The sequence below is a fragment of the Lampetra planeri genome, unplaced genomic scaffold (assembly GCF_965212315.1).
Source record: "Lampetra planeri unplaced genomic scaffold, kcLamPlan1.2.h2 scaffold_1982, whole genome shotgun sequence".
Classification (NCBI taxonomy): domain Eukaryota; kingdom Metazoa; phylum Chordata; class Hyperoartia; order Petromyzontiformes; family Petromyzontidae; genus Lampetra; species Lampetra planeri.
This window is the reverse complement of record NW_027614736.1, coordinates 9,747-19,991: the sequence shown is the minus strand read 5'-3', so window position 1 is coordinate 19,991 and position 10,245 is coordinate 9,747. Positions and strand designations below refer to the sequence as shown.

Below are 10,245 nucleotides of genomic sequence, written 5' to 3'. Positions count from 1 at the left end.
CTCACCCTCACCACTGCTCACCCTCGCCACTGCTCACCCTCACCACTGCTCACCCTCACCACTGCTCACCCTCGCCACTGCTCACCCCCTCTCACCACTGCTCACCCTCACCACTGCTCACCCTCGCCACTGCTCACCCTCACCACTGCTCACCCTCACCACATGCTCACCCTCACCACTGCTCACCCTCTCACCACTGCTCACCCTCTCACCACTGCTCACCCTCACCACTGCTCACCCTCACACACTGCTCACCCTCACCACTGCTCACCCTCACCACTGCTCACCCTCACCACTGCTCACCCTCACCACTGCTCACCCTCACCACTGCTCACCCTCACCACTGCTCACCCTCACCACTGCTCACCCTCACCACTGCTCACCCTCTCACCACTGCCTCACCCTCTCACCACTGCTCACCCTCACCACTGCTCACCCTCACCACTGCTCACCCTCACCACTGCTCACCCTCTCACCACTGCTCACCCTCACCACTGCTCACCCTCTCACCACTGCTCACCCTCACCACTGCTCACCCTCACCACTGCTCACCCTCACCACTGCTCACCCTCACCACTGCTCACCCTCTCCACTGCTCACCCTCACCACTGCTCACCCTCACCACTGCTCACCCTCACCACTGCTCACCCTCTCACCACTGCTCACCCTCACCACTGCTCACCCTCGCCACTGCTCACCCTCTCTCCACTGCTCACCCTCACCACTGCTCACCCTCACCACTGCTCACCCTCTCCACTGCTCACCCTCTCCACTGCTCACCCTCACCACTGCTCACCCTCACCACTGCTCACCCTCACCACTGCTCACCCTCTCCACTGCTCACCCTCTCCACTGCTCACCCTCACCACTGCTCACCCTCACCACTGCTCACCCTCACCACTGCTCACCCTCGCCACTGCTCACCCTCACCACTGCTCACCCTCACCACTGCTCACCCTCACCACTGCTCACCCTCTCCACTGCTCACCCTCTCCACTGCTCACCCTCACCACTGCTCACCCTCACCACTGCTCACCCTCACCACTGCTCACCCTCGCCACTTGCTCACCCCTCTCACCACTGCTCACCCTCGCCACTGCTCACCCTCACCCACTGCTCACCCTCACCACTGCTCACCTCTCGCCACTGCTCACCCTCACCACTGCTCACCCCACCACTGCTCACCCTCACCACTGCTCACCCTCTCACCACTGCTCACCCTCTCACCACTGCTCACCCTCACCACTGCTCACCCCTCACCACTGCTCACCCTCACCACTGCTCACCCTCACCACTGCTCCACCCTCACCACTGCTCACCCTCACCACTGCTCACCCTCACCACTGCTCACCCCTCACCACTGCTCACCCTCACCACTGCTCACCCTCACCACTGCTCACCCTCTCACCACTGCTCACCCTCTCACCACTGCTCACCCTCACCACTGCTCACCCTCACCACTGCTCACCCTCACCACTGCTCACCCTCTCACCACTGCTCACCCTCACCACTGCTCACCCTCACCACTGCTCACCCTCACCACTGCTCACCCTCTCCACTGCTCACCCTCACCACTGCTCACCCTCACCACTGCTCACCCTCACCACTGCTCACCCTCACCACTGCTCACCCTCACCACTGCTCACCCTCACCACTGCTCTCCCCTCCCCACTGCTCACGCCTCTCCACTGCTCACCCACACCACTGCACAGCACCCTCACCACTGCTCACCCTCACCAACTGCTCACCCCCCTCACCACTGCTCACCCCCTCACCACCTGCTCACCCTCTCCACTGCTCACCCTCACCACTGCTCACCCTCACCACGGCGAAGAGAAAAGATTGTGACGTAAAACTTCCGGCGAAGTCACGTAGGTGGAGACATCTAAATGAAGTGAAAAAAACAGAAAGTGAATAAAAGAGATAGAACGGAAATTAATTAAAATAATAGAAATTAAGTGAATAAAAATAAGATGAATAAAGTTAATGCAAAATAATACTAACTCGTATGAATAAAGTTAAGACAAAGAATAGAATGAAGTGAAAAAATGATAAAATAATAGCAATAAAGTGAATCAATGTGAATACAAAATAGCAATAAAGTGAATACAAAATAGCAATAAAGTGAATCAATGCAATACAAAAATAGCAATAAAGTGAATCAATGTAATACAAAATAGCAATAAAGTGAATAAAAATAGCAATAAAGTGAATCAATGTAATACAAAATAGCAATAAAGTGAATAAAAATAGCAATAAAGTGAATCAATGCAATACAAAATAGCAATAAAGTGAATCAATGCAATACAAAATAGCAATAAAGTGAATCAATGCAATACAAAATAGCAATAAAGTGAATCAATGCAATACAAAATAGCAATAAAGTGAATACAAAATAGCAATAAAGTGAATCAATGCAATACAAAATAGCAATAAAGTGAATACAAAATAGCAATAAAGTGAATCAATTGCAATACAAAATAGCAATAAAGTGAATAAAAATGTATAGAAATAAACTTAATAAAAAAATATAAATCTCTTTTTTTTATTCATTTTTTATTCACTTTATTTTTTTATTATTTTAATCAGTTTATTTGTATTATTTTTAATCACTTTATTTATTTTTTATTCACTTTATTTTGATTCTTTTTAATCACTTTATTTTGTATTTTTAATCACTTAAATTTTATTATTTTTAATCACTTTATTTTATTCATTTTTTATTCACTTTATTTTTATATTATTTTAATCACTTTAATTTGTTATTTTTAATAACTTAATTTGTATATTTTTAATCAACTCACCACTCACCTCACCACTCACCTCACCACTCACCTCACCACTCACTCACCCACCCACTCACCTCACCACTCACCTCACCACCACTCACCACTCACCTCACCACTCACTACTCACCTCACAACTCACCTCACTCACCTCACCACTCACCTCACCACTCACCTCACCACTCACTACTCACCTCACCACTCACTTCACCACTCACTTCACCACTCACCTCACCACTCACCTCACACTCACCTCACCACTCACCTCACCACTCACCTCACCACTCACCTCACCACTCACCTCACCACTCACCTCACCACTCACCTCACCACTCACCTCACCACTCACCACTCACCACTCACCACTCACCTCTCACTTCACCACTCACTTCACCACTCACCTCCCACTCACCTCACCACTCACCTCAACCACTCACTCACCACTCACCTCACCACTCACCTCACCACTCACCTCACCACTCACTCACCACTCACCTCACCACTCACCTCACCACTCACCTCACCACTCACCTCACCACTCACCTCACCACTCACTCACCACTCACCTCACCACTCACCTCACCACTCACTCACCACTCACCACACACCTCACCACCACTCACCCACCTCACCACTCACCTCACCACTCACCTCACCACTCACCACTCACCCTCACCACTCACCCTCACCACACACCTCACCACTCACCTCACCACCACCCACTCACCCACCACTCACCTCACCACTCACCTCACCACTCACCACCACCTCACCACTCCCTCACCACTCACCTCACCACTCACCTCACCACTCACCTCACCCACTCACTCACCACCCACCACCTCACCACTCACTCACCACTCACCTCACCACTCACTCACCACTCACCTCACCACTCACTCACCACCTCACCACCTCACCTCACCACTCACTACTCACCTCACCACTCACTCACCACTCACCTCACCACTCACTACTCACCTCACCACTCACCTCACCACTCACCTCACCACTCACCTCACCACTCACCTCACCACTCACCTCACCACTCACCTACTCACCTCACCACTCACCACCACTCCACCATCACCACCACTCACCTCACCACTCAACCTCACCACTCACCTCACCACTCACTCACCACTCACCACCACTCACCTCACCACTCACTACCACTCACCTCATCACTCACCACTCACCTCACCACTCACCTCACCACTCACTACTCACCTCACCACTCACCTCACCACTCACTCATCACTCACCTCACCACTCACCTCACCACTCACCTCACCACTCACCTCACCACTCACCCCACCACTCACCTCACTACTCACCTCACCACTCACCTCACCACTCACTCACCACTCACCCCACCACTCACCACTCACTCACCACTCACCTCACCACTCACCTCACTACTCACCTCACCACTCACCTCACCACTCACTCACCACTCACCCCACCACTCACCTCACCACTCACCACTCATCACCTCACTCACCACTCCTCACCACTCACCTCACCACTCACTCACCACTCACCTCACCACTCACTCACCCTCACCTCACCACTCACCTCACCACTCACCTCACCACTCACCTCACCACTCACCTCACCACTCACTCACCACTCACCTCACCTCACCCACACTCACCTCACCACTCACTCACCACTCACCTCACCATCACCACTCACCTCACCTACCCTCACCACTCACCTCACCACTCACCTCACCACTCACCTCACCACTCACCTCACCACTCACCTCACCACTCACCTCACCACTCACCTCACCACTCCACCACTCACCCTCACCACTCACCTCACCACTCACTCACCACTCACCTCACCAATCACCTCACCACTCACCTCACCACTCACCTCACCACTCACCTCACCACTCACCTCACCAATCACCTCACCACTCACCTCACCACTCACCTCACCACTCACCTCACCACTCACTCACCTCACTCACTCACCACTCACTCACCACTCACCTCACCACTCACCTCACTACTCACCTCACCACTCACCACTCACCTCACCACTCACCTCACCACTCACCTCACTCACTCCCCACTCACCTCACCACTCACCTCACCTCACCACTCACCTCACCACTCACCTCACCACTCACTCACCACTCACTCACCACTCACTCACCACACTCACCACTCACCTCACCTCACCACTCACCTCACCTCACCACTCACCACTCACCTCACCACTCACCTCACCACTCACTCACCACTCACCTCACCACTCACCACTCACCTCACCACTCACTCACCACTCACTCACCTCACCACTCACCTCACCACTCACTCACACACTCACCTCACCACTCACCTCACCACTCCCCACCACTCACCTCCACCACTCACCTCACCACTCACCTCACACCTCACCCTCACCACTCACCTCACCACTCACCTCACCACTCACCATCACCTCACCACTCACCTCACCACTCACTCACCACTCACCTCACCACTCACCTCACCACTCACTCACCACTCACCTCACCACTCACCACACCACTCACCACTCACCTCACCACTCACCTCACCACTCACTCACCACTCACCTCACCACTCACCTCACCACTCACCTCACCACTCACCTCACCTCACCACTCACCTCACCACTCACCTCACCACTCACCTCACCACTCACCTCACCACTCACTCACACCTCACCTCACCACTCACCTCACCACTCACCTCACCACTCACCTCACCACTCACCTCACCACTCACTCACCACTCACCTCACCACTCACCTCACCTCACCACTCACCACTCACTCACCACTCACTCACCACTCACCTCACCACTCACCTCACCACTCACTCACCACTCACCTCACCACTCACCACTCACCTCACCACTCACCTCACCACTCACCTCACCACTCACCTCACCACTCACCTCACCACTCACTCACCACTCACCTCACCACTCACCTCACCACTCACCACTCACTCACCACTCACCTCACCACTCACCTCACCACTCACTCACCACTCACCTCACCACTCACCTCACCACTCACCTCACCACTCACCTCACCACTCACTCACCACTCACCTCACCACTCACCTCACCACTCACCTCACCACTCACCTCACCACTCACCTCACCACTCACCTCACCACTCACCTCACCACTCACCTCACCACTCACCTCACCACTCACCTCACCACTCACCTCCACCACTCACCTCACCACTCACCTCACCACTCACCTCACCACTCACCTCCACCACTCACCTCACCACTCACCTCACCACTCACCTCACCACTCACCTCACCACTCACCTCACCACTCACCTCACCACTCACCTCACCACTCACCTCACCACTCACCCACCACTCACCTCACCACTCACCCACCACTCACCTCACCACTCACCTCACCACTCACCTCACCACTCACCTCACTCACCCCACCACTCACCTCACCACTCACCTCACCACTCACCTCACCACTCACCTCACCACTCACCTCACCACTCACCTCACCACTCACCTCACCACTCACCTCACCACTCACCTCACCACTCACCACTCACCCCACCACTCACCCCACCACTCACCTCACCACTCACCTCACCACTCACCACTCACTCACTCACCTCACCTCACCACTCACCTCACTCACCACTCACTCACCACTCACCTCACCACTCACCTCACCACTCACCTCACCACTCACCTCACCACTCACCTCACCACTCACCTCACACACTCACTCACCCACCACCACCCCACCACTCACCTCACCACTCACCACTCACTCACCACTCACCTCACCACTCACCTCACCACTCACCTCACCACCACCTCACCACTCACCTCACCACCACCTCACCACTCACCTCACCACTCACCTCACCACACTCACCTCACCACTCACCACTCACTCACCACTCACCTCACCACTCACCTCACTCACTCACCACCACTCACCTCACCCACCACTCACCTCACCACCACTCACCTCACCACTCACCTCACCACTCACCTCACCTCACCACTCACCACTCACCTCACCACTCACTCACCACTCACCTCACCACTCACCTCCCACTCACCTCACCACTCACTCACCACTCACTCACCACTCACCTCACCACTCACCACTCACACTCACCTCACCACTCACCTCACCACTCACCTCACCACTCACTCACCACTCACCTCACCCACTCACCTCACCACTCACCTCACCACTCACTCACCACTCACCCCACCACTCACCTCACACTCACCACTCACCACCACTCACCACTCACTCACCACTCACCTCACCACTCACCTCACCTCACCACTCACCTCACCACTCACCTCACCACTCACCTCACCACTCACTCACCACTCACCTCACCACTCACCTCACCACTCACCTCACCACTCACCTCACCACTCACCCCACCACTCACCCCACCACTCACCTCACCACTCACCTCACCACTCACCCCACCACTCACCCCACCACTCACCTCACCACTCACCTCACCACTCACCCCACCACTCACCTCACCACTCACCTCACCACTCACCTCACCACTCACCTCACCACTCACCTCACCACTCACCACTCACTCACCACTCACCTCACCACTCACCTCACCTCACCACTCACCACCACTCACCTCACCACTCACCTCACCACTCACCTCACCACCACTCACCACTCACTCACCACTCACCTCACCACTCACTCACCCCACCACTCACCCCACCACTCACCTCACCACTCACCACTCACTCACCACTCACCTCACCACTCACCTCACCACTCACTCACCACTCACCTCACCACTCACCTCACCACTCACCTCACCACTCACCTCACCACTCACCTCACCACTCACTCACCTCACCACCTCACTCACCACTCACCTCACCACCACTCACCTCACCCACTCACCTCACCATCACCTCACCACTCACCTCACCACTCACCTCACCTCACTCACCTCACCACTCACCTCACCTCACCACCTCACCAACACCTCACCACCACCACACCACACTCACCACCCACCTCACCACTCACCTCACCACTCACCTCACCACTCACTCACCACTCACCTCACCACTCACCACTCACCACTCACCCTCACCACTCACCTCACCACTCACCCACCACTCACCTCACCACTCACTCACCACTCACCTCACCACTCACCTCACCACTCACCTCACCACTCACTCACCACTCACCCCACACCACTCACCTCACCTCACCACTCACCCCACTCACCACACACTCACCACTCACCTCACCACTCACCTCACCTCACCACTCACCTCACCACTCACCTCACCACTCACTCACCACTCACTCACCACTCACCTCACCACTCACCTCACCACTCACTCACCATCACCTCACCACTCACCTCACCACTCACCCCACCACTCACCTCACCACTCACTCACCACTCACCTCACCACTCACCTCACCACTCACCCCACCACTCACCTCACCACTCACCTCACCACTCACTCACCACTCACTCACCACTCACCTCACCACTCACACTCACCACTCACACACCACTCACTCACCACTCACCTCACCACTCACTCACCACTCACCTCACCACTCACCACCCCACCACTCACCTCACCACTCACCTCACCACTCACCACCACTCACCTCACCACTCACCTCACTACTCACCTCACCACTCACCAATCACCTCACCACTCACCTCACTACTCACTCACCTCACCACTCACCTCACCACTCACCTCACCTCACCACTCACCAATCACCTCACCACTCACTCACCACCCACCTCACCACTCACCTCACCACTCACCTCACCACTCACTCACCACTCACTCACCACTCACCTCACCCACTCACTCACTCACCACTCACCTCACCACTCACCTCACCACTCACCTCACCACTCACTCACCACTCACCTCACCACTCACCTCACCACTCACCTCACCACTCACTCACCACTCACCCCACCACTCACCTCACCTCACCACTCACCTCACCACTCACCACTCACTCACCACTCACCTCACCACTCACCTCACCTCACCACTCACCTCACCACTCACCTCACCACTCACTCACCACTCACTCACCACTCACCTCACCACTCACCTCACCACTCACTCACCTCACCTCACCACTCACCTCACCACTCACCCACCACTCACCTCACCACTCACTCACCACTCACCTCACCACTCACCTCACCACTCACCCCACCACTCACCTCACCACTCACCTCACCACTCACTCACCACTCACTCACCACTCACCTCACCACTCACCCTCACCACTCACCTCACCACTCACTCACCACTCACCTCACCACTCACTCACCACTCACACCTCACCACTCACTCACCCCACCACTCACCTCACCACTCACCTCACCACTCACTCACCACTCACCTCACCTCACCACTCACCTCACCACTCACCTCACCACTCACTCACCACTCACCTCACCTCACCACTGCACCTCACCAACACTCACGCTCACCACTCACTCACCACTCACCTCACCACTCACCTCACCACTCACCCCCACCACTCACCTCACCACTCACTCACCACCACTCACCACTCACCTCACCACTCACTCACCACCACTCACCACTCACTCACCACTCACCTCACCAGGTCGACGACGCCATTGGCGGGAGGGACAGAAAGCCGTGGTCGAGAATCGATTCTTGTATCGGGGACGGGGTTCTGGCGGTCGATTTCGATTCCTCTACGGCGAGATCCATACCCGCAATGTTAATGTTCGATTACGATTCAAGCGCCGTTACAGTGAATCGATTCCGCACACCTGTGGTGACGTCGAGCCAAAAACTTGCAGTTGTAGGAATCGTTTCCGGTTAATAAGGCTGCCATCATCGATTCCTTATAGCGATATCCATACCCGCAATGTTAATGATCGATTCGATTGGGCGAGAGAGTGAATCTAGTGATAATCGATTCTGTACACCTGTGATGACGTCATGTGCATATTTTACGAGTGAAGGGAATCGATTCCAATTAACAGGGCGGTAGTTATCGATTCCTTTTAGTGAGATCCATACCCGCAATGTTAATGTTCGATTCGAATAAGCGTGATTCGATTAGCGAGATAATCGATTACATACCTCTGCGACGAGGAAACGTTTTTTCGGTGAATCGATTTCAATTAATAGCGTCGCCCTTATCGATTTATCTGAGCAAGATCCATACCCGCAATGTTATTGTTCGATTCGATTACGATTGAGGCGACGTGACAGGGAATCGATTCCGAATTCCTGTGATGACGTCAGTGCATATTTTAGCAGTGAAGAGAATCGATTCCAATTAATAGGGCGGGTAGTTATAGATTCCTTTTAGCGAGATCCATACCCGCGATGTTAATGTTCGATTCGGCCCAGCCTGATGACAAATAATCGATTCTACAC

At 54.4% G+C, this 10,245-nt stretch overlaps 1 long non-coding RNA gene across 3 annotated transcripts; it reads right to left on the bottom strand.

The window, feature by feature from the left end:
* Positions 1-543: 543 nt before the first annotated feature.
* Positions 544-9,552, bottom strand: LOC144740233 (uncharacterized). Of its 3 annotated transcripts, none has more exons than XR_013589591.1 (3): positions 9,450-9,539; positions 1,779-1,885; positions 544-1,060 (listed from the first exon to the last, which is right to left on the bottom strand). It is a non-coding gene; the product is annotated as an uncharacterized LOC144740233 (long non-coding RNA). The 3 variants fall into 3 exon arrangements; XR_013589592.1 differs by lacking the exon at positions 544-1,060 and adding an exon at positions 1,527-1,654 and having other exon boundaries at positions 9,455-9,552; XR_013589590.1 differs by lacking the exon at positions 544-1,060 and adding an exon at positions 1,527-1,654.
* Between the last annotated feature and the right edge of the window lie 693 nt (positions 9,553-10,245).